The sequence below is a fragment of the Taudactylus pleione genome, unplaced genomic scaffold (assembly GCF_031769625.1).
Source record: "Taudactylus pleione unplaced genomic scaffold, aTauple2 ptg000040l, whole genome shotgun sequence".
NCBI classification, from domain to species: domain Eukaryota; kingdom Metazoa; phylum Chordata; class Amphibia; order Anura; family Myobatrachidae; genus Taudactylus; species Taudactylus pleione.
This window is the reverse complement of record NW_028284442.1, coordinates 32743965-32770848: the sequence shown is the minus strand read 5'-3', so window position 1 is coordinate 32770848 and position 26884 is coordinate 32743965. Positions and strand designations below refer to the sequence as shown.

General features: G+C 45.8%; 1 pseudogene; it reads left to right on the top strand.

The window, feature by feature from the left end:
- Positions 1 to 222: 222 nt before the first annotated feature.
- LOC148538508 (myeloperoxidase-like) lies at positions 223 to 13321 on the top strand (annotated as a pseudogene).
- Positions 13322 to 26884: the final 13563 nt, after the last annotated feature.

The window sequence follows — 26884 nt, the reverse complement described above, 5'->3', positions numbered from 1 at the left end:
TCCGCACTTTGGAGTCAGCGTCTGGATTTCCACCTGCTGGGACCCCCTGGATCGGTGGTGTTTGAGCTCCATTTCCCCTTAGGTGACTCTCTCCTGCTGTAGAGCTGTCCGACTGGTGCCTGTGTGGTGGTGGATGGGGGTATCCTGTGTGCCACTGATGGCCTGTGGCTCCTGACTCAAGTGCCTGCTGCACACCCCAACAAGGTACCTTTGTCGGTGGGTATGTTCCTCTGCCTGACTCCCAGACATATACCCAGCTCTCAGTGGCGGTTGTGCGGCTCTCTTCCTCTGGCTGCAGCCCTGCAGTGCAGTCTGCCTGTGCTCTGGGTAGTCCCCTGTGCTGTAGCTGCTGTGACAGCCTGCCTCAGCCTGTGCGTGCTCTCCCTGTCTCTGCACGCAGGAGAGTTCCCAGTTGGGAAGCTGTTGTGAGGTGAATAGCCCATTACAACCAAACAGATTCTACTTATCATTTATCTAGCATGTATAAAATAGCTAGAATCTGATTGGTTGTTATGGACAAAACTTCACTTAAAAAAACTTGCACTTTAGTAAGTAGACCCCCAGGGGTCACTTGTATTAAGCAGTTTATTTTTATTTTAAAAACTTAACTTTCCAAAATTATTTTTAAACATTTGATATCTTTTCTGGCCTTGCAGGCGCGGGCTGTGTCTAATGAGATTGTCCGGTTTCCAGAGAGAGAGCAGACTCTTGACAAGCAGAGAGATCTCTCATGTTCATGCAGTGGGGCCAATGGATTGATCATGACCTTGGCATCGCACCTGAGACACCATCAAGGTCGACCTTTCTAAGAGGCATAGACTGTGACCACAGCTGTGCCCGGGAACCTCCAGGCTTCCCACTGCGGGTGCCTATCTACCAGAATGTGTGTTATATCAGTGAGTAGGAAAACAACGATAGTAGTAATGTTATAACTAGCATCTATTTTTATGTAGATTAAAAGTTTTACACTTGCATTGCTGATACTAAACAGCTATATATATATATATATATATATATATATATATATATATATATACACACATACAGTACTATCTCTCTTTATCTATCTATCTATGTATCTATCTAGCATTATATACATTTTATAGAAACAATTTCTATCAGTATATAAATATGTACATGTTGTGCAGACATAGGACATTGAAATCACTTGATATAACTATAATACCATTCTATTGCACTCTATACCGGCATAGGGGTCTATGTATTAAGCCTCGGAGAGAGATAAAGTGGATGGATAGAAAGTACCAACCAATCAGCTCCTAACTGTCACTTTACAGGCTGTGTTTGAAAAATGACAGGAGCTGATTGGTTGGTACTTTATCTCTCTCCAAGGCTTAGTACATAGACCCCATAGTACATTATCCCTACTCAAAATGACTTGACCACTGGGAATAATCACAACACACTTATGTTACATTCTATCCAGGCAGGAAACACCTCCAACATGGCCAGGCCACAGATATGATAAAAATACATTTCAGTTAAATTCTTTAGAGGCCCCAGGACCCCAAACCTTCCAATATGACCTGACCATTGGGCATGACCATAATTTATTTCTAATCAATGGCAGGAATACTAATGTGCCTGGTTTTGTAGGGATGGAGACTGTACATGCATTACAGAACATAGTGTCCTACACCTAGTTAGATGAGACAAAGTAATAATACCCGACTGTACACATGGATCACTTCTTGGCTATGATCAGATACATAATACAGTTCTATTACAATTTATACAGACATAGGACAATACACATCCCTGTATAACAATGACCTGACCACTGGGTGTGATTATAGGCAAATTCTATTGCATTGCATACAGACACAGGACACTACCCCTGCTCAGCATTACCTGTCCTCTGGAAAGTTTAGACTTCTATTCCACTTTAATCACATAGGACACTACATCTCCATACATCATCTGATCACTGAACATCATTGTGTTCAGGGGCTGGCTGGCAACTTTTAGCCTGGGGGGCAAATGCATGCAGGTGGCCCTGGCAGAGGGGTAGCGTGTTGCCAGGGTGCCCGAAGAACGTGCGTGCTACGGCGCCCCCCCCCCCCCTCAAGTGTTCCAGGGAGGAGGCGGGTCCATATGGGATTAATGTAAAGTAAAAATAAAGATTAGGAATAGCCCCGTCGTGGTGCCCATATGCAGTGCCCCCCTGTGCCCCAGGAGAGGACCCCCTTATGCAGTCCTCCAGTAGTGCTCCCAGTAGTGATCCCCCTATGCAGTGCCCCTTATACAGTGCCCCCAGTAGTGGTCCACTCTTTGCAGAGCCCCTTGTGCCCCCAGTAGTAATCCCCTTATATAGTACCCCCATTAGTGGTACCCCTTATGCAGTGCTCCTTATATAGTGCCCCCAGAAGCTGTCCACACCCCATGCAGTGCCCCCAATAGTGGTAACCCTTATGCAGTGCCCCTTAAATAGTGGCCCCAGTTGTAGTCTCCCCCCTATGCAGTACCCCCAGTATTTCCCTTTTTTATAGAGCCCCCAGCAGTGGTCCCTCAATGCAGTGCCCCCAGTTTTAGTCCCCTCCCCCCTATGTAGTGCCCCCAGTAGTAGTCCCCCCTTGTAGTGCCCCCCCCCTGTAGTGCCCCCAGTAGTGATCTCCCCCTTGTAGTACCCCCAGTAGTGGTCTCCCTCTTGTAGTGCCCCCAGTCCAGTAGTGGTTCCCCCTTTGTAGTGCCACCAGTAGTCCTCCCCCTTGTAGTGCCCCCAGTAGTAGTAGTCCACCCCTTGTATTGCCCCCATTAGTAGTAGTCCCCCCCTTGCAGTGTCTCCAGTAGTGGTTGCCCCCTTGTGGTGCCCCCAGTAGTGGTCTCCCCCTTGTAGTACCAGCCTCCCCCCCAGTAGACACACATAGTAAAAAAAACCCACTTACCTGAATCCCCGCTCCCGCTGTCGCCATCCGCTCCTCCGTCTGTCCTTCCCGGGCCGGGCCGCTCTGCATTATGGGAGAGACGTCATATGATGTCATGACGCCTCTCCCATTGCCCACTGCGGGAGCAGGAAGATGGAGCGGCTCCTGCAGTGGGCGCAGCAGCAGCTAATGAGAGTCTGTCAGACTCTCATTGGCTGCTGATCAAAACAAACACACAGCTGCCAGAGCCGGCGGCTGTGTGTTTGTCACTTGTGTAGCGCTGACCGAACTCCGTCCAGTCAGCGCTACACACGCGGTGCAGTCTGTGTCACTGTGACACAGACTGCCCGCGGCCCGCATGACGCTGCAGCCCGGGGGGCACATGGCACCCTGCCCCCCGGCCCAGCCCGCCACTGATTGTGTTACAATTCTTTAATACTTTATACATACAGTAAATAGGACATTATACTTGCCTAACATGCCCTGACCACTAGGGATTATTATAGTACATTTCTATAGTACTCTGTACAAACAAAGGACTCTACACTAAGCCATCATGCCATGACCGATGGAAATGATCACACAATTCTATTACACTATATGCAGACATAGGAGCCCACACGTACCCAACATGACCTGACCACTTTACCTGATTATAATACAATTGTACAGTGTTACACTCTATACAGATGAAGCATAATTACAGTATCCAGTATATGTGGCAGGCAGAGATCCATGTTTTGTCTTTTACTGAACTGCTTTGACACTGATAGAGAGGAGTCAGCACTCATTGCCTTAGAGAGGGGCATGTGAATTAGAGATTTGCCCCGTACAGCACCGGGTGCTGACCCTTATTTAAGCACTTTGGCCCAGAAACTGTCCTATCATGAGATTACCCTGTGATGAAGGGGAAGGACTTATTGTAATGACCATTTCGGATAGTATCAGGATCACTGTGCTGCATTGTGTTCTCCACTTAATGCACACACACCCTCAGTGTACAATTGTCTGCAAGCATAGAGAAAGTCCATCTTAATTCTCATATGCATGGCCTGTATACATGAGCGACAGGTCAAGAGTGCAAGATGGTGAATTATGCCACTGTGCCCCTATTAATACACTTTACTACAGAGACCTCACAGTACACAATCAGATTGTAAATATCAGTGTAACAGACGTGTGAAGTGAGAAGTTGTAATATCATCGTGTGTTTAACTTCCCAGATTCCCCCAAATGACTCTTGAATAACCAATCGCAGTGACTGTATCCCCCTATTCCGCTCATCTCCAGCATTTTCACCTGGATTCACTGTGAGGGAACAGATGAATATTCTCACATCATATGTCGATGCCACTCAAGTGTATGGCAGCATGAACGAGTTGGCCAGGATGCTTCGTAACAACAAGAACCAGCTTGGCCTCATGGCTGTTAATGACAGGTGTACTGATAATGGACTTGCTTACCTGCCTTTCAGCACACAGCAGGAAGATTTCTGCCTACAGACTAACAAGACATCAGGACACCCATGCTTCTTGGCTGGTGAGTACAACCCATTGGTATATTAGATAAGACAAGTAATATAGAGAGGCAGTTTTCTATAGTGGTAGGATTACCTGTGTGAGTGCCAAACAATGTACTTATAATATTTATACATTAGATTTACAGTCAATAATAGATCTAACATTTACTACACCAGTAATGCTAATTTGCATGATGACCAGAAGAACAGACTTGATGGACCTGTAGGTTATATGTTTCCGTGTATGTCCTGTAGATAATAGCTGTATTATCATCATATATAATAATGGCTGCCCTGATTTCAGTGTGCGTGTAGACAAGTTGCATATTGTAAGGTACAAAACACTGCATACTCTACATTATACTCTACATTATTATATATATTTGAAGCAACCTTTTATTTCTGTGACATCTAATATCATTTACAGTAGGGGATACATTACGTCATATATAATATCCAGATACTCTACTGCTGGGAAACTTGCTCTGCACATCACATGCTTTGTTATCTGTACTAATCTGTGCGCTTTACGATTCCTATTGATAAACAGGGTGATATTAGAATTGTTTCGTTGGCAAATATCAAACAAAGAGACTTATTTTAAGCATATAGCATAGAAGCAAACTTCTTACACTCTATAAATTACCAGCTAAGGATTATCTGGTGGAAGAGTGTCTTAGGGGTATATTTAGTAAAGTGTGTGTTTTTAGAAATGGAGATGTTGCCCATAGCAACCAATCAGATTCTAGCAATTATCTTCTAGAAGGTGCTAGATAAATGTTAAGTAGAGTCTGATTGGTTGCTATGGACAACATCCCCACTTCCAAAAACCTGCACTTTAGTAAATATACCCCTTAGTGTTTACAGCAGAATCCTACGATTTACAGTGTTTAAATCGTTTATTGAATATTAGCACTAATTTAGTTGTTCTTTTCCAAGGGGACATGCGGGATCTCATATAATCCAGTCTTAATCATTTTGGTTTCTCCCAATTCTTCCTAACAATATACATAATAATTTGGTGTTAGACCTCACTTTTGATCTATTATTCAAATATGTTTTTATAGTTTTAGATTATTATCAAATATTTTCATGGAATGTCCTTTGTAAGTCTATTTGTGACGTTATCTTTATGCCAAATACTCATTTTGAAACCAATATGATGCACATTTATGAATACTAGTGCACAGGCAATTGTCCAAAAAAAGAAGACGTACATCATAGCAAATAATCCTATAATAACCGTCATTCTGGTGTAATAACAAGGCTACTCAGACCTCCCAAAGCTGCTAGATTGAAAAGTTCTCTATGGTGACCCTATATGCATACAGCATAGTGATAACAATATGTAAGTCCACTCAAGAATGATTCTACTATTATTGGGAGCACTGTTCCAACTCACTACTATAAGGGATATGTCACTGTACATGTCCAGTGTCACCCATGGCACAGTAACCAGCATCAGCAATGTGCCTCATGTCACCCCTCTCTTGCCATGAATTTCCTTCAATGGCTCTAGAAGTATGGCAGCAACTACACAGAATAATGTACAGTATGCCAATGTATCACACAGAAGGAGACTTGCCATCAAATAGGAATAGGAACTCTGCACATTATTATTAATAATAATAATAATAATAATAATATGATCTCTTATTTGCTTCTCAGGGGATGTCTGCGTCAGTGAGCAGCCAGATCTAACTGCATTTCACACAATCTTTTCACCTGTGGCTCCAACACCTATTCTGGGTAGGAACTCTCTATTTATATCCTTACTTTGACGTTTGCATTTGCACTTTATTCATAATATTGAAAGTGCTTATTGGACGCTCCACTAGAACCAAGGAACACAATTATACGTGTATACCTGCATTATATTTGTTCATTGCTGCTATTTTTTAGAGCTTTTATGTATTTTTTATTCATTGTTTTTCTGTATTCATTATGGTATCATGCTATTTACATATGTTTTAAGTAAAATAATTTTTATATTAGTTAATTGATATTGAGTACTATATATAGCGCCAAAGGGTCAATAATTTGTACTTTTATACACAGTACCGTTGCATTGAATAGAATTTTCCAGTCTAAGGCAAAGTTGTTTCTCCTTTGCCCAATTTCAATTTGATCTTGCCATAATTATTTTCTTATGGTAGGTGCTTCCTTTCCTTTCCAAACATGGCTTTAATGTAATGCACTGGTATTATTTTAGCCTTGCAGGAGGCGTTGACCATATTCTTCGTGGCCTCATGGCTAATCAAGTGAAACTGAACCGGCAGAACCAGATCTTAGTGGATGAGCTCCGGGAACATCTTTTTCAGCTGTCTAAACGTATTGGCCTTGATCTGGGGGCCCTCAATATGCAACGTAGCCGGGACCATGGACTACCAGGTATCTATAGAGCTGGCACAGAAAAGGTTCTAGACCCTGGGTCCATTTAAACCTTTGAAATAGAAATCAATTTTTTTTTTCTAGTTTTGAAATTTTTATATGATTTATCTATAACTCCAATTTGTTGACACATTAAGTTTTACCATAGTGACATAATATCTACTGAATATTACCCATCTGATTTATGAAAAAGCCAAGTTATGTGCGTGTGTATCTGTGTATGTATATTTGCAATGATTTCACCTACTTGTTCCTGTAGGATATAATACATGGAGGAGATTTTGTGGGCTTTCTCAGCCCTCCACTGTAGCTGAACTAGCTCAGGTGCTAAATAGTAGACCACTAGCGCAGAAATTCATGGATTTATATGGGACACCGAACAACATCGACATCTGGATGGGAGCTGTTGCTGAGCCTCTACTGCCCAATGCTAGAGTGGGTGAACTGTTGTCCTGTTTGATTGGAGACCAGTTCCTTAGAACTCGAAACGGAGACTGGTAAGTACTGTAGGATAGAAAGAAATAGGGGTCTTAGGGGTAGTTACCGATGACCAGGTACCATAAACACTTGCACATACTGTAGCTAACCTGAAACATAATGACATGTACTTATTGTTGCACTATGACAGCAGCTAGAGGCTGAGTTTTACTTGGGAAGCTGTACTGTAGGTGGCGCTATGTCTTATTGTATGACTGTACAGTCTCTCTTAACTATGTAAATGTACTCTCTAAACCCTCTCCCTGTAAATCCTCCATTTTATGTTGTGAGGTTTACCTGTTCTAGCCACAGTCTAGTTTTATTCCACAAAATGTTTGATAGTAGACTGGAGAGAACCAGTTATGAAGAGGAAGGTTCCTGTCAGGTGTTTGGGTGTGGTTAGTCTGACATACAGGGGAAATTAGGGTTAGGTATTGGGTCAGACTATGGTTAGACTGTTTTAGGAATGTTAGGGAAAGGCCATTGGTGGTTAAATGTAGGTTTCTGTGTAAAGGAATAGAGGGAGATTCAGCATTTTATGAGAAAGTTGTTACAGACCAACAGATTGCTATGACAAACCCCTTACCAAGCATTACCTGAAGGAGGCAATGCCAGTGCTGTGTCACGTTTACACTATGATGTTGTTTTAACTATTTTTGCATCATCATATCATTGAGCCGTCTATGTACCTTTGAATAAAACAATGTTCCAACTATTGTTCCAATACAACTTTTATTACGAGAAAGCCGGGGTGTTCACTCCAGCTCAGCGGCTCGTGATTGAAACAACAAAAAGATCACTGAAGTCCCCCAAAATGTTTTTGTAGCAAACAGTTACCCACGAGAGTTTGTACAGTGCTCTCAGACCCGCAAATTAGATCTGAGCCCTTGGAGGAGGAGGATGAGCGGATCAGGTATGAGATGATGAACTAGAGATTTAATAAGAATAAGGGAGAAGTTACAGATATATTCTTGTCTCAGAACCTGGTCAGAGGCACTTGGGGTACTTGTGCCCTATGGGACAGCTCAGGGCGGGGAGACTTGGGGTATCTGTGCCAGTTACATACTGTATCTCTATTGATATGTATATAGAAATATATTTCCCTGTGATCATTGATGCAGTTATATGTTGTTTATTTTTACTGACCTTTCTATTCCACATTTTGCATTGTCTTCTATGTATTGCTGTGCTAAAATATGATGGTATATACAGTAACTAGATCATACACTGACAGGCTTGGACTGGGCTGCCGGGGAATCGGGTATTTCCTCGGTGGGCCCCAGTGCTTTGTGGCCACGCCCCTTTCCGCGAGGGGGCGGGGCTTAGCGGGCCGCGAGCGGGGGTGGGGGGGTTGCTGTCATCCATTCTCTGGGTCACTCACTGTCAGAGCATGACAGTCCCAGTAAGTGTGACTCCTTCGGCTGGTGGTGGGTGGGTGCAGGCAGGAGCCCTGTACATTCACTTTCCCAGTTACCTCTGGCACAGTCCACTTCCTCATGCGGAGACTAAGCTTCGCCCCCACCAGACAACAAAGACAGCCTGGCCTAAAAATGACAGCCCTGGCAATCACCATTCAACAGGCTGCCAGTTATACCTAGCAGCCTGTGGATCTGCAGTCGGATCACAAATTATGCAACTGGTAATGTCTGGATCTCCTCACCTGATGTGTGATCCCTTCAGCCACACACAGCTGAGAGTGACAGTCTCAGATTGCATGTGGGCGCCGCGGGGATGCAGGATCTGCTGGGAGGAGCTGTCACAGAACGAAGCTGCCAGGAAGGGACAAACTGGAAGGATGAGGAAACGAGCAAGAGAAGCCTAAGGTATATAAAAAGTGCAGGGGGTTTAAGAGGATGGATGGAGGGGGGTAAGGTTCAGTTCCTTACACTACAGAAATATGGGTAAACAATTATTAAAGGGGACTATATAAAGAATATACTGTATACTGTAATAGTGCTGCTATTGGTGCACTGCAGGGGCTGAGGTTATGTCATTGTTTCATGCAACTCTGGCAAGTTTAATGCAGCTGGCTAATTGTTTTTTGTTTTGGTACTTATGAATAGATTTATGTGTTAGGGTAGTTACATAACACAATGTGCCTTTATGAATGCTTTTTTTTACATGTTGAAGTACTATATTTTAAAAGTACTGTTTTACAACAAAAAAATGGAGCAGATATTACATTTTTTTTAACTATACTAGCAGTTGTACTTGGTCTTTCCATGCTAGCTCTTCCCCATCCCTCTCTTCTTCTCCATTTTGTCTATTTCTTTTCCTCACTTTTGTTTCTCCAGCTACACTGTCTCTATATACCCCCTTTCTCTTTTATCTTTCTGTAGTGCTGCTCCTGTCCCTCTCTGTTGCATCTGCCCCTCAGGGACCCATTTATCATTCAATATTTGAGGTAAAATCCCTGAAAACACCTGTTTTCATGGGTTTACCTCAAATACTAAGTATCCCCCGGATGTATGAAGGAGGGACCACAGCAGCTATCTCCGATACCTGCTGCGATCCCTCCATTGCCGCCGTCAGCCGCCTCCCCCATAGGTTTCTATGAGGGATGCGATGCTGCCAAATGTATCAATATCGGGAATGCTCATTCCCGATATTGGCCCCAGCAGCTAACGCCATCTGAAGATAGCGTTAGCCACCGTTGTCTATGGCAACTTACCGCATATCAGCCGGCGGAGGGATCTCCCAAATCCCTGCGCTGGCAATGGGCGCCGCTCATGTGCAGGCCGCGGGACTGCGCATGCGCAGCGGCCCCGAATGCAGTCCGGCCACATCGCAGGGACGGGCTCCTTTCGGAGCCCGTCACCCTGCATGTGCCGGATAATACATCCGGCCGCTATGATCGCATTTTGCAATGCGATCATGAGCGGTACTGCATGCCCTGATCGCGTTTCAAAATGCGATTATTAATAAATGGGCTACTATGTCTTCTTCCCCTTTACCTCTTATTTTTACTTGCTGTCCATCTCAGTACCTCCTCCTCCATGGGACTGCCTTAGGGCCTGATTCAGAGCCGGACGCTCTGACCAGAGCGCTCGCTCTTAATCAGGGCCCTCCTCCATGAAAATGGAGCATCCTCCTGGACGCTCGTATAGCTGTGGGTCACCACCCACAGCATATACGAGCATCCAAAAAGATGGTCGCGATGGTCTTGACCATCGCACTTGCGACGGAGACCCTGCGGTAGGGTCTCCCTGCCACAAGCCCTGGAGTGATTTTGGCTCTATCAGAGCCAAAATCACTCCCACCGACATCACTAGTGATGTCAGTGGGGCCGGCTTCAGACGGTAGGCGTTCCCATGGGAACGCCTCCGTCTGGCAGGCACGCCCCCGGCACGCCCACCAAAGGGGGCGTGCTGTCAATCAACATCGACAGCACGCCCCCTTTGGTGCGAGACCCGGAGCGATGGGAAGCCCGTCGCTCCCCGGGTCTCGCGCATGCGCACGACGGAGCTCCCTCCGTCGTGCGCATGCGCAGTGGGGAACATCGACCCACTTGCGAGCGTACTGCCGCTCGCGAGTGGGTCTGAATGACCCCCTTAATCAGTTGCCGTGGCGTTCACACTCACACTGACATCAGGCGGATGCACGTTTGCATCTAAAGTGCTCAGTGTGCACCCTGCTATACAGTAATAAATACATGTGTCATGATGTGTGGATTATCTCAGTAACTCCATGTGCTGCAAGGGATAATACATGGGTGTGAGCAGGGTAGTATGTCCTAGTGGTGGTTCGGCAGAGTGAGTTTTTTATTTATAAAGCTACTACAAAGATAGGTAGACAGAGAGATAGATAGAGAGAGGCCTATTCATGATGTTAATTATCGTGGACCGAACGGACCTCGATAATTAACATTCTAACTCGCGTGGGTACCGGAGCAATTCATCATTGCTTTGGCGCGGTGACAGCTGATCCAAAATCAGCTGTCCCCGCAAGCGGCTTGTGAATCTTTTCAATGCTCATATAGGAGCAGTGATGGGACTGCGCATGCACGACCTACAGGTCACGCATGTGCAAAAGAGCCCGACGTTCGGTGGAAGGAGCCGGAGAGTGGCGGAGGGATCTGAAAGGATCCCTCTTCGCAACCCAGACCTTCTTACCATAGGGAAGGAGTGGGTTGCGAGCCCGGAGCAGCAGTGCCCCACAGTCAAGCTCTGAAAATATTATATATTCGGAGCTTGATGAATTCTGTCCCCATACTAGTGTATGGGGACAGCGGGCCAGTCCGCAAGAGGAAGGTAATTAGGAGATATCTGTGATATCTCCTGCTTTACCCCGTTGATGAATGGCCCGATAACTTAATTTTTACAATTGCAGGTGAAAATGTGCATTATATATATATATTATATATATAAGAGAGAGAGATAGGGAGAGAGATGATATATAGGCCGGGATGTACTAAATGGAAAATGTGATAAAAACCCTTGTTTTCATGGTTTTACTGCATTTTCCATATGTACTATTGGCTGGCAGCTGGGGATCCGACGCCTATGGGCTTCTTCGGCATCGCGCTGGTATGAGGGATCCGATCAGACCCCTCCCAGCAAGCCCTGCAGCCACGCGTCACTCTGCGCATGCGCAGATGGACTCCCAGGTCACAAACCCGTAAGTCCAGGGTGCAGCGCTGATTGCAAAGGACAGCTCTTATCGGAAGAGCTGTCCTTTGTGGTACTGATCGCATATGTTAGTACATATGCGATCAGTACGGATGCTGTTACTGGCGGGATGTACCGCACAGTGTTAGTACATCCCGCCCAGAGAGAGACATGATATAAAGTAGATAGATATGAGATGGATAGAGAGATAAATATGAGAGATATGAGATAGATAGACAGACAGAGGACCGAGTTTGAGAACATGTGTATTACACTGATACAGACGCACATTATGTTCAAAAGCTAAAGGGGGCACATATGATTACTTTTCTAATAGAGGGGGTACATATTATTTAGTGGACTAAAAGGGCACAGATTATTTTAAGACTATGTTGTGTCCTTTGTGGGATCGCCACGCCCCTCTAGTTCATGACCACATGTACCCAATGGCTGGTCATGCCCCTGCGGGCCCTTGCCATTGCATTCCCCTGGTGGGCCCTTCATGCCCCAGTCCGACACTGTACACTGACATAAAAGCCCACAATACCTGATTTATCTTCTCTTGTCCTGCATGATTTATACACCAGAGGGACAGTTAGTTGTGAATAGCAACCATGTCAGTGATACCTTTTGGCTCTAACTCAGGTCCCTCCTGTGTGTCTGCTGCCCTGACCTTAGTTACAGAGTGTTAGAGTGTGTCTGCATGGCTGCCGGGTTATATGTTATATCTGTGTCATATATTTATTTTGAAAACATTCAATAAAGGAAATAAAAGTGCTTAAAAAGTTTTAGGTGGAAATAAAATAGAACCCTCATTAGTGGACTGTGAGTTCATTGAATAAGTTAATAAAATGATTCTATAATTCAGATTGTGGGATTCGGATTACATCAATTTGAAGCAGTAGAACGGATATGGTGATAGGCTTTCCCCAGGCCCAGCTATGTTCTCAGAAGGTGGTACATTGTGCATGCACTCACCCCACACATGCTGAGCAGAGGCTCAGACCTACTCTTCTTACTGTACAGCCCCCAAATTCCACTTGTGGGTGGGTGGATGCAGACCTCCAGGTCTGTTCTCATTAATCAGGGCACATTAGGAGGCTGAATTCTGGGAAAATAACCATTATATACGGATTAGGTTACAGTATACCATGGGAAATGAATGGGTGCTGCCAGCATACCTTTGAACCCTGTGTATTGTGCCCACATAACCCTGTAGTACCCTAATTGCTAGAGTGGAGAAGAGCATCAGAGACGGGTGTCACACAAATAGTGAACATGACGTTAGGGTTAATCTGCAGATATTCCTCAATGACAGATAAATGGGCCATATATAATTAAAAATCACTGTTATGTATGGATTTATTCACAGTGTGTAATGTATACAATTAATAAATTGTTTCATGTTCTCAATTCCAGAGGTTGAAGACTCCTGTGAATAATGGAGCAGCACTAAGGGCTATATGATGTGATACCAGTGTATGCCGCATTCTGTATATATCTTCAATTATTACATGGCAAATGCTATTCATTACCTGTATAGCTGCATTAATCATCACCGTGCTGTATAATTATCCTTGAATTGAGATCCTACAAGGAGAAGAATTGCTGCAGTGCGTTGGGAAAAACCTTTTTCTACTTTATACTGTTTTGCATTAAATTACCCTTGTTTATACTGTTGGTTTTATTATGTATTGTGAATGGCGTAAAACTATTCATAGCATCACGTGTCAAAAGAACACTCCACTAAGTATATCTCACTGATATGACTTAGTGATGCTGCTCTTAATCATGTAATTTGAGAGATAGATATATATATATATATATATATATATATATATATAAATATATATTGTCCCAAAACTGCCGCCACTCAAATGAACTAATCACGTCTGGCCTCTGTGTCCATGTCAGGGTAGCATGCACAACTCCAATAGAAAAGACAGACACTCAGAGGCACAATACATGATGCAAAGAAAAATAAGTGTATTATGAAAGTCAATGTTTTGGGGCACCAACCCCTTCGTCAGGACACACTTTAACACAGACAACATGCAATGTACACTTACCCACATTAAATACCCCAGGTCCATGTAACAGACGCAAGTCACATCCAGGTGCGTGCAGCGGATGTTAATGAGAGACACACTTCCGGGTCCCACCTGCCTGCGTTGCCAAGCACCCGCTTAGCTCACGGTCCTACAGGAAAAGGCTCCCCGTCCTACATCACAACAGCCGGGAAAGATGACCGCCAGAAAACATGTACCTACACAAGAATCACACATCTGAGTTAAGCAATTCAGTACATCCGGTAAAACATATCGCATGAGGGAGCAACATGGTTTAAACAAAACATACATATAAAACAAATACAAGAACAATATAAACAGAAATGTGTATACCACCAAAAAATCAAAAAAAATAAATACAAAGATCCCCATACTATAGTGCCATATATGAAAAGTGTTACGCTTAGCGTCATGGAGTCCCCTACTGAAGGGCTGGAAGTTGTGGTCCTGGGTCAAGGAAGGAATCAGGAGCGAGGGGCCTGGATGTTCGGTCTCCCCATCCACAAGCATCGGGTGTTGACAAGACCTGACCTAGGGTGCGGCGTCTAACCTGCTGAGAGGTGTTCACCAGTGATCTCTCCAAGTGGGATATGGGTTTCAGCTGCACCCGGTAAGCAGGTCGCGGTCCCCCAGGTCAGGAATCCGATGCGAGTGGGAATGGAGAAAGACACACTGCTTTGGCCCACTTGAAATATAATCTCTGTACCACTAGTACAGAGTAAGCACAATAGAAATGTTTCCTGAAGACATACTATGGGAGACCAGAGAACGGAAGTCCACTGAGGAGTATGTTCTGCAACTAACACTGGAGAATGAGGATATGCTCCTGACTCGAGGAGAAGGAGGATCCATACTTGTACACTACTGTGCGTACCGAGTACACAGACAAAGGTATTCTGACACACTGCTGCACCAAGAGATAAGGTACATTATGCCACACAGCAGTACCCTGTCTTTACACATTTTGCCACAGCCATGCCCAGTTTTTACACATTATGCCATGCAGTAATAGCCCTTACAAATGATGCCACACAGCAATGCCCATAGGCAAACGCAGCGGGGGTTTCCATCTGCCCGGAAACCCCCATCCCCAGCCCACACCATGACCACAATAGAATTAGTAATATAATAGATTGTTACTAGTGCTGCATGTTCTTCTCAGTATCATAAATGAAATAATTAGCACCACCTGTGGATCTTTTAACATGTAGCAGCCAGTAATATATAACCTGTGTACACCAACTAGAAGATCTAGAAAACATGCACTGATAGGGATGCACTGCTATAGAGCCCAATATGTACATATGTGTCCAGGGAATTGCTAGGTTCTTCTACTGCTCCTCCAAGCTCCTGGACTTGCCCCAAATACTCTGGAATGGTGCCCACATATAAAATAAACAAAATTCATCTCAGGCAGGATGGCGCATATAATGGCTTACTGTCATCACTGGTCCTGTATATACTGGAATTAAGACACACAATACACTTTGTATGAAGCTTATTAAAGCTGGTTAAGTACTAATTCTGCCCTTTTCATTGACTGGCCACACTCACTCTAAAATTAAGCTTTTGGAAACCCCCCTCTGGAAATCCTGCGTTTGCCACTGATGCCCGGTCTTTACAGTTATACCGCACATTAATGCCCTTTACACATTATACCGCACATTCACGGGCGGATTGGCAATTACCTTCATCGGGGAAAATCCCGGTGGGCCGATTGGTCCTTGGGGTCGCTTGTCAACTGTGGCCCCGCCCCCCAAATCGCGTCACTCGGCTGTCTTTTATTATTACAGCAAGTCAGGCGGCCCGGCTGCCAGCTCCCTGCAGCCCACTTCTATCGCGAGAAGTGGCATTGCAAAAGGGAGCTATGTCAGATGCCGCAAGGTCAGCACATGACCTTGGGGGAACAGTGTGCAGACGCTGGGCCGTGGCGGAGTGAGGTAAGATTTTTTTTCACAGGCTAAACAGCCAGCAAGGGCCGACAAAACTCAGTCAGCATATCCTGCACTGCAGGGAGGCGCCAGGCTGGAGAGGCGCTCTCCTTGCAGTTGCTGCTGAGTCAGTTGTTGCTGCTGCCGGCTGCCGCCTGTCACACTGTATGACAGATAGCGGCAGCCTGCAGCAAAGAAGAGCGGCTGTTCAGTCTCACCCCTTGCTGTTTCTCCTATCCTCTATTGTCCTTCCTGCTGCAATGCTACGCTCCAATTGAGTACTGCTGAAAGCAATGGAACGGGCTTTGAGCCTTGACATTAGACACTGGGCCGAGCCAGTGGCCCAGGCATCAGCGGGACTTGGCTGTCGGAGTGCCGCTGGTGAGTGGAGAGTTACCCCTAGGGCGTCCATGCGTAGCAGGCTCTCCCATATACTCCCATAGAGGTGTTCCCATATACTCCCATAGAAGCTCTCCCATATACTTTAGTTCCATATTGAATCTTTTGCATACCTTTTGAATATTAATACTGTAGCAATTTCCTTGTGTTTTTTATTAGTACTGTAGTACAGTAGTAAAAATAATGCTGAACAGCATTCAGTAGAGGTACCATTGTTTCACTTCTCTTTCCTGTATAATCTCTTTACCAGTGCACTTTTGTCAATCTTAATGAATTATGATCTTTCTCTAAAATAAAATTGATTGGCCTGCACTGTTTTTCCATCATCATTAGCGTGGCAGGTGGGTGGCAGCCAGGCAGCAGGACCCCAGAAGAGACGTGGCCAGCACCTGGTGGCTCTCTAGTGCACCCGGTAGAAGTGGAGAATGGGGGCACTAAGTCTGCCTGGCAAAAGGGGGAGGGGTGCTAAGTGTGTCCAGGAAACGGGGGGTGTTGTTAAGTAGGCCCAGTAAGAGAGGAGAGGGTAGTGCCAAGTGCCAAGCGAAATGCGCGTCGGCCTCACAGCTGTAGGGGACCCAGTGCGCACTGGAGTATCCCCACACCACGTTCCTGCCTTGGGAGAATAAGAGACAGGTATCTTTGCCTTTATCTACCCTCTTTGCTCTCTCATTAGTTGTCACTAACCAGACTCCTTGCGCTGCCATTGGGCAACAGGGACTCTGGGTTAGAAGGACACTAACAGCAGAGGCAATCTGTACTATTTCTTAGTGGCCATATGTCATTCCTCGTCTGATACTTGTATGACGAGGAAAAAAAGCATCTGACTTATAAGTGCAACAATCTCTTATTGTTCAATACTATCTAGTCAGAACATCTTTACCCCCTTTCTCCCAGGCAGAAGGGAGGGACGCCTCCAATTACTGAGCAATTGTGCATTATATTGTATATCATAACGTGGTGATCAGCCTTTTAATCACGTTGTACATTTTCTTTATGTTTCACTTATCTCGCCTCACTTTAACACGTGAAGATTCACTTCACATATGCACTCTTGTACCCAATTGATATGTTTTGTTTGCATACAAGGTATGTCTCCTCTATTATATTGATTTTACATCGATTTAACCCTATATTATTAGGAGGGATTTATCTCAAACATTATTTGTGTTGACTATTATCGAAATTATACACTATATATCATACTCAGAGATTACTCATATTACCTGAGGTATAGGTGACGTCCAGTTGTGAACTACATATCATATCTTTGTATTTTACTATTTTTTCTTTGCACTATTTCATTATGTATGTGTGTTTTTTTTTTCTTGCCTGGCAGTAATATTTTAATAATTTGAATAAAAGGTATATTTTATGTGACCCCTATATTCTACTGGAGTGTGCCCCGCTACAGGAGTCTTTTTCCCTTTTCTCTTTGGCTGTCACTGTCCTACCCTGCCCTATGTCCTGTAACCTCTGTCCTGCCCTGTAACTCCTGTCCTGGTCCTGACACCTCTGCACTGTCCTTGTCACCCATCTCTGCTGTCCCCTCTATTCTGTCTTGGCCCTATCACTCCTGTCCCATCTTTGCTTGCCCTGTCACCTCCATCCTGGCCCTGTCACCCCTCTCTCCTGTCCCCTCTGTTCTGTCTTGGCCCTGTCATCTGTGTCTCTATCCTTGCCCTGTCACCTCTATCCTAGCCCCTCTGTCCTGGTCCTGTCCCTATCACTTCTGTCCTGGCCCTGTCACTGCTGTCCTATCCCCATTATCCTGTGCCTGTAACCTCTGTCCTGGCCCTTTCACCTCTTTCCTGTTCCTGTCACCTCTATCCTAGTGACATTTGTCCTGCCCCCAAAATTCTGTTACTATCTGGTTGAACCTATGTTGCATGATGATGACATTGGCTTTCTTACAACACAAACAGGCGGCTTCCAGACCATGTGATCTCCTGCATGAATAGTAAATACCGACTCAAGACGCTGCCTGTCCTGGGAGGATCAATTTCTTCAGAGGTTCCCTCGTTGCAGAGAAATCATATAGGTAAGAAAATACTCATTCACATGTTTGCTGTGTTTATTCACTAGAGAGAGGGACTGTGGTCATGGCTATCAGCTACTGGAGCGGTGGGCATGCCCCCAGCATGACGAAAATGGGGGAGTGGCTTATCACATTAGTCCACACCCCGTCACAAGGCCACACCCACTTTTCCGGGCGCGCAGCTTCGGCGCGCGCACATGGGGCCTCTTCACACTTTTTTCCAGGGCCACTTTAAATCCCCAATCCGCCCCTGCGCACATTAATGCCCTTTACACATTATGCCGCACATTAATGCCCTTTAGTCCCTCTATGCATTGCCCCCAGTAGTAGTCCCCCTATGCATTATCCCAGTAGTAGTCCCCCCCATTCATTGTCCCCAGTAGATGACCCCCTATGCATTGCCCCCAGTAGTAATCCCCCTATGCATTACCCCTAGTAATAATTTCTCCTATGCATTACCACTAGTAATAATCCCCCTATGCATTACCCCTAGTAGTAATCCCCCTATGCATTGCCCCCAGTAGTAATCCCCCCTATATTACCCCTAGTAGTCCCCCTATGCATTGCCCCCAGTAGTAATCCCCCTATGCATTGCCCCCAGTAGTAATCCCCCCCTATGCAGTGCCCCCAGTAGATTACCCCCTATGCATTGCCCCCAGTACTTTACCCCCTATGCATTGCCCCCAGTATTGGCCCACCTATTAGTGACCTGGGCCTAATACCCAGGTCACTCACACCTTCAATTGGGCCTAATGACCCCTATGTAGCCCGGGCCTTGTGCCCACCTATATACCCACAGGCCTATTGCCTGCATTTATCCCATGGGCCTAGTGCCCAACAATCCTGGTGGTCTAGGGAGGAGTAAATAACTGTGGCCCAAGGCCGCCTACCCGTACGGTGGAAGAGGCTGCGGGGGGGGAGCTCCGTTAGCTCTTTCCTTTCCACCCCCACAGTTCTCTTCGGTCCCCAGCTTCATTCTTCTGCCGCTGGCCCGTCCTGGCCAGCGGCGCCGCCTTTTCCTTCTTGATCACACCGTCTTCTGGCCTCTTGCGCGGCCGCTGGAACTGTTACCGCGCCACTCTTCTCCTCACTTGTCTTCGGAAGGTATTCACTCCTCCCCTCCACCGCCGGACTGAACGTTCCCGCTCAGCGGCGTCTATTCAAGATGTCGTGAGTGGACGGGGCTATGACGCGGCGAGCCACGAGGCTCGCGATTGGCTCGTCGCGTCTGCCTCCTATTGGCTGCTGGCCAGTGCCAAACAACCGCCGCCGCTACTTGGCTTCCGGGCAGTGAGCTCCGCTTAGCTTGCGCCCGGAGCCAAGCGTCTCCCGCCGCCACTTTACCGCCGAAACTGGTGGAAGGGACCCGGCGGTCCCTTCACCAGGTACCCGCCGCAGTGGCTTACCCGGCGCTGGGAACAAACACACTGTCCCAGCGCCGGGCACGGATGCTGTGCTTTCCACAGCAGCAGCCAATGAGTCTATCTGACTCTCATTGGCTGCTATCACAGACAGTGTTGTGTCTTTCTCAGGGGACACGCTGTGCTGCAGCCAGCTGTCAGGGATTGGCCACAGCACAGCGCGTCCCCGGGGACCCGGAAACTTTCTAAAAGTGAGTCCCCAGTGCCCGACATCGGGTAAAATACGCTCTATAGTGCGTATTTGCAAACACTGTGTGTATATATATATATATATATATATAAAATAGAAATACAAAATTATTAACAGAAAATTCTGCTTACCTGCCATTTTTTAGCTAAATGATGTGGTGCTGTACACTGGCAGGCTTCTGTGCCCTGCAGCACAGCTCCTGATGGGAGTCACCAACCATGGTAGGGGGGAGGGGGTGGCCGAGGTACAGTACAGATGGGGAAACAAGCAGAGGGACAAATGGAGATGGTGGCAGAGGGAGAGATGGCAAAGGGGGCAGAGGCAGTGGCACAGCAGGGGGAAGTATCAGGGCCACAGATAGAGCTGGACGATTGGGAATATTGCAAAGGTATTGATGAAAAAATGGAAAGAGGCATAGAAGGGGGAAGGGGCAGAGGCACACATGGAGGGGAGAGGGGCAGAGGCACAGCAGATAAAGGTGGCAGAGGAACCCATTGGTGGGGGTTTAGAGGCACACATGGGGAGGGTAGGAGCAGAGGTAAAGCTGAGGAGGAAGTGAGTGCCTCGGCCCTCTGTCAGTCTAGCACAGCCATGGCAATGAAGCAGGGCCGGGGGAGGAGCTGAAGGGGACATAGGGGGTGGGGCAACAATAGAAAAAAGTGAAACTGCTAGTCCAGACTCAAGACTGACTGACATTTCCTGCAAGAGTGGGGGAGGGGCGCACAATCCTCCTATCTAAAACCTTGCTGGATCTAATGAGCAACACTGACAGAGGGGCCGCTGGTGCTGATGATCCCAGCTCCAAACTGCTTCCCACTCACAGGCATACATGTGTCTGTGAGTGAGAAGCAGTTGCAGCTGCAATCATCAGCACCAGTGGCCCCTCTGTCAGATCTACACACTGGTACTTCCTGTACCTTCCTTTACTTACTACCCTCACCCTGGCTCAGCTCCATCTGCCATCCGCTCCTCAGTCAGCCGGTTGGCTGACGTCACTTTCACTGACATTCTCCGCTGGACCTTAGCTCCCCCCACCTTGTCGGTCAGCCTAGCCCTTTAGCTCCGCCCACCTCATCGGTTAGCCCGGCCCTGCTTCAGCCCTGCCGGGTGAAAGAAGGTAATATCTGCCTGGCCTCATATTTTAGCTGGCCGTCTGTCATTTAACGCAGCACCATAATGGGAAGTGCATGCAAAAAAAAGTCAGGCAACCCTCAAGTGCATCTTCCCGCTGATTGCAACGGCCAATCCGCCCCTGCCTCCATTGTCTCCCATAGTTCTGCTCCTGCCACAATGTACAACTGCCCTTTGTTCCAGGTCACACTTTCCACATTTACCCCCCAAAAAGGCCAATGGCAGCTGCCAGCTAAAGGGGGGGGGGGGGGGGCAGGGGGGATTTGGGGGCTTTCACCTTTTCAAAGCTCCTATTATAATAGGTGAAATTAACCTTTAAGGAAAACATTGTTCCAGATGATTAAGAACTGCTTGCTAAACAATACATAAGTACCATAGGTGCAGTGGGTGTAGCTGCTTTGGGTCCCACAGATTAAGGAGGATGGTGGGGGGCTGTCTTCCTTATCTTTCCCATGTTTCTATTTTCCATGAGTTGTTCTTGTTATCATTAAGAGGAGGGAGCTGAATGAGGCTTTTACTGCAGGGGGCGTGGCAGAAGGGGACGTGGCGCGGGATGATGTAGTATTAGGAGCGGGGGCCGGGGGAGTGACAGCGCGATCGCGTCATTGTGAAGCGGGGTGCGGCCACATTGAGGCGATTCGCATCACCAAACCCCCCCCCCCGGTGCGTGGTGTATGTATTGGGATGTGGGGGGGGGGGGGTCAGGGGCGATGCTCGGAGTTGCAGTGGGGTGACAGTGACCGGGAGATTTGCCTACTTTTCCGGGAGCCAGGAGCGCCACCCGATTTTCGGGAGACTCCCAGCCATCCTGGGAGAGTAGGCATGTATGTTATATACTGTGGGAAGGATCAAGACCATCAGCCAATCCAAAATGGCAGCCAATTGTCATCATTTTCAGTGCAGATTTTGCACCAGGAATCGGGCTTAATGAGTGTTAAGCACATGATGTAACTGAATCTGCATAGGGATGGAAGCATGAGACTTGTGCAAAAATGCTTATTTTACACAAAGAAGATGCATATGTCCAACTCTACATCAAGCCCTTAGTTATATACAGCATAAGTGTGCTCTGCAACACACCTCTCTCCCTTGTACTCTGTACCCAGACAGTCCACTGCTGAAGCCTGCACAGACTACCCTACACGTATACCACTTTTACACCAAAGTCCCGGGTCTGATCCGGGATTTGGAACATGCTTCCAACTCGCATCTGTCCCGAGACAGATCCCCTTTTACACAGGCTGGGTCGGTACCGTTCACACCAGAGCCGGGTCAGCACTGACCCGGCTCTTCGGCGCAGGTGAGCAGTGCTTCTTCCCCTCCCTTCCTCTCCGCGACCCTCTTACCTCACTCCGCAGTGGTCCAGAGGCAGGCAGGGCGAGTGGGTTGTGCTGCTCCATTCTGGTTGGCCCGGCAATGGACTCTTGGAGATTATGTCATCTCCAAGCGCCAGTGAAGCCGGCCAATCGGGTTGACCTGTTTAAACCGACAAAAATCTCGGGTTGATGCGCGTTCAACCCGGGATTATTAAATCAGTGTAAAAGTAGTGTGAGTGAATTACCTAACTCAATCTCTATCCTCCCTACTTATTCTCCAGCCAAATGCAACCACTGCTTGTTGCACTGTACCACCGATACACCCTATGGTCTGTAAAGTTTCAACAAGCAACTCGTTCTTCCCTCCTGTCCTATCCCCAGGGCCGGCGCAAGGTGTCTGGGCACCTTAGGCAACATTTCATCCACCAACTCTGTTTCATCCAATACTATGCCACACATTAGTGACGACAATTTCTAATATGCAACACAGCCGTGTCCCAAATTCATAATATACTATATAGAAATGCCCCCAATTCATATGCCAGACAATAGAGCCCCCAAATTATACTGTGCCTTATAACACTGTGCCACAAATTCATTATGTGCTAGATAGCTGTATCCCCAATTCATAATTATTCTATACATCAATGTCTCCAATACATGTGCCACATAGCTGTGCACCAAATGTACTGTATGCCACATAGCTGTGCACCAAATGTACTGTATGCCACATAGCTGTGCACCAAATGTACTGTATGCCACATAGCCGTGAATTATGCTATAAAATGGCCCCAAATTTTGTATATGCCATACAGCTGTGCCCCCAATTTATTATGCCACACATCCATGCCGTAATATATATTTATGCCACACATCTGTGCCCCATTATATGTCAGCACCAATTAAACCCCCACACACACCTCACCCTGCCAGCACTAATTAAACCTACACATACACTTACCCTCTCAGCACTCAGTATTAGAATGTAAGCTCTCATGAGCAGGGACCTCTTCCCTCATGTGCTTCTCTTTACATTTTCTTCTACTCTCTACTCCCCATTAGGGCACCTAACACGGGACCGCCAACTCCCGGCAGCTTATTGTGAGTGCTTTAATCACTATTTCAGCAATGTATATAAGTTGTGTCCCTGTCCTGCACTGTAATGTACTGTAAGTTACTTGTTTCTTGTTCACTTATTAGTTCTATGTACTATGTAAGGCGCTGCGGAACACTTGTGGCGCCATATAAATAAAGGATAATAATAATAATAATAATACCTCCAAACACACACACTAAGCCTGTCTGCATTCATTACCATACACACAGACACATATACCTGCATCAGCCTTGATCATCAGTTGATCCAGCCGGGACCTAAAGAAACATCCCTACTTTTTTTTTGACTCAGTGGCGCCCTCCAGTGGCTGGCGCCCCTAGGCAGCCACCTAAAACTGCCTAATGGATGCATCGGCCCTTCCTATCCCCATAAGCGGTACACCCAAGTAGGATTCTACATAGTTTCTCTACATCCTCTACCATTTGGGCTAAATTTACTAAGTGACAGTTTTGGTGTCATTTAGAAATCACTGTCAATTGACGGCGGTTTCAATGTCAAATTGACAGCATTTACTGATTCTGATCTGTAAATTAATCCCCCCCCCCATCGATCCCCGACAGTTTCTTAATGACAACTCACCCATGTGTGTTCTATTTCTATAGAAACTTGGCACATGCGCAGTACAAAATAATTGCTCAACACCGCAAACTTTGCCATTGCATCTGAATCAGACCCCGTGCACCGAAGGTGGCTGCCTCAGCTGGTACTTTCATTTACAGAATGAACAATCTGCGGATCAAACAATGCTCTGGGTAACCAGAATTTTAGATGCAGTAGTTTGTGATGTCCCGGACATATATCAATATTGATTAGATCCATCATATCTCTGTGTATAGCTTGTCCCACCCATTGCAACCTTTCTACTGTACCCAAGATGTGGCAAATGCAGGGGGGGTTCTGGTTGCCTGGAAACCCTCCTCCCTAGCCCAGACCATGATGACCACAATAAAAATAGTATATACTACTATAGTGGCATGTTTTTAAGATCACCTTAGCATCGCAAATTAATTAATTGGCACCACCTGTTGATAAATATATTTGTGCACCAACTAGGAGATCTGGAAAACATGCACTGTTACAGGTGCACTGATATAGACCATATATAGGGTCAATTATTAATACTGTCAAATATTACACTGTCCAGTACATAAGGAGACCAATCTGTTCATATTTGTCCAGGGCAGTGATAGGTTCCCCCCCTCCCCCCCCCTCGATTCCAAAACTTGCTCAAATGATCTGGAATGGAGCCATAATCTGAAATAATAACATTCGGCTTAGGCAGGATGGCCCTACTGATGCATATAATGGCATATTGTGGTCACTGGTATTGTATATGTCAGTATTATTACATACACTATACTTCGTATGACGTAAATTATAGCTGGTTAAGTGCTGATTATTCCCTCTTCATAGACTGGCCTCACTTGCTTTAAAATTAAGCATTTGGAAAACCCCTTTCTAGAAATCCTACATTTGCCACTGACTAGTAATTCTGTGGCAATCTTGTTCTATGTGTGTTCAAATTTACTTTTCAATTTTTTTGTATTCAACCACTGTAACTTGTAGTGAGCCCAACATGGTTGCTTCCTATGTAATATGGTTATTTTCCTGCAAATGTAATGCGCTCTGATTCCTTTTGGAGAAAGGCGCTACATAAATAAATATAATTAACATTATTCTCCAAAGCTATTAACATATTCCATCTGTAAGTTCACAGATGTCCACTAGATGTCACTGTTGTCTTTGAAAACAACATAAAACATTGCATTAAGCCAGTGGTTCACAAACTTCTTTTGAACCACGGCACCTTAGAGTATCAGCATTGTTTTCATGGCACCCCTAAGCCAAAAGTTTGTTATTGAGAAATGTAGTAAAGTAGTAAAATGAAGTAGATTGTGCTTACCTGTCATCCTTAAGTTCAGTTATGTGGTGGTGGACAGGTTTTACACTTCTGTTTGTCCACATATTTACATTACATTGACCATAAATAATTTGATTTGGTGCTGGACTACCAACTTGAGGCACCCCTGAAAGTGTCCCAAGGCTCCCCAGGGTGCACGGTGCAGGGTTTGGGAACCACTGCACTAAGCATTTACAGTGACATACTATAATTTTTTCTATATCTATCTATCATTACTTAATAATCACAAAAAAATGCTAAACATATTGACAGTATAGATAATGTTAAAAGGATAAGGGGTCTATTTACTAAGTAGTGTTAGGAGACAGAGTGAAAAGTGATAAGGTGCCAGCCAATCAGCTCCCAACTGTCATTTTTCAAACACAGCCTGTGAGATGGCAGTTAGGAGCTGATTGGCTGGCACCTTATCACTTTTCACTCTGTCTAATAATAACACTGCTTAGTAAATAGACCCCTAAGTACGTAACGGTGCAAATAATTTAATAGGTTACATAGACATACATACATACTATTATATATATATATACATATTTCCATAATTATGTGTTTATTGAGGTTATCACTTTATAATTATAACCATAATGTGGTCATCTAGAAAAACATATTAAAATTGAAAAACTGTTACCACAAATATATGTAAAAGTGGGAGCTTGAAATGCTAATGATACAGGCGTCTGATAACATTTGTCAGACAGCTTTATATACCCATCTGAGGGCCTGATGCAGAGATGGAGGCAGCGGCGATTGTTACGTAGTTGAGCGATGTTTTACTACTGCGCATGCACAAAATGTCCAGAACCCCTGACTGTGCACGTGGGGAACCGAGTGTCCTGTGCCATTCACAATTGTGTACAACATCGCTAACACTTGAGAAGGGGTTTTTTATTCCTTCTATTATCAGGGTGAGGACTGGGAGGTGACCTAAAGTGATCCCATGAAGGGTCCGTTTCATGGGCATGTAATGGGAGTGTCACAGGGGAGTGTATAGGAACGCTGCTGCGATCAGCGCCAAATACACAGCTGCAGAGGCCATGTTTAGTTGTATTACATGAGAGTAGCTGGAGTAGACCTTAGGCTACCGCAAATGTCAATGATGTGCCCGATGTTGGAGTGGCTACAAACTTCATCGGAAATACACAGACCACACAGCCTGAAAGTGGGCGTCTCAGCGCTCGTACACTCCATCACACCGTCCTGCACACATAGAAGGCTGAGATTAGCATATTCCCGCATCCGCTATTGTGACTGCGGCTGCATTACCGACCATCTCTGACTCAGGCCCTGAGACCACACTACTCACACCCTACTCCGCACCAAGCACAGTGCAGAATTATATAATTATAAAAGGTACTATTGGACATGCTGTGCCTATGTAACCTGGCCTTATGTGTCACCTGCCCATTACACCTTTTCCAGCAGCTTGTCAGTGGCACAGCAGCAATAAGGGCTGAAATAGAGGTTCTGTGTACATACCT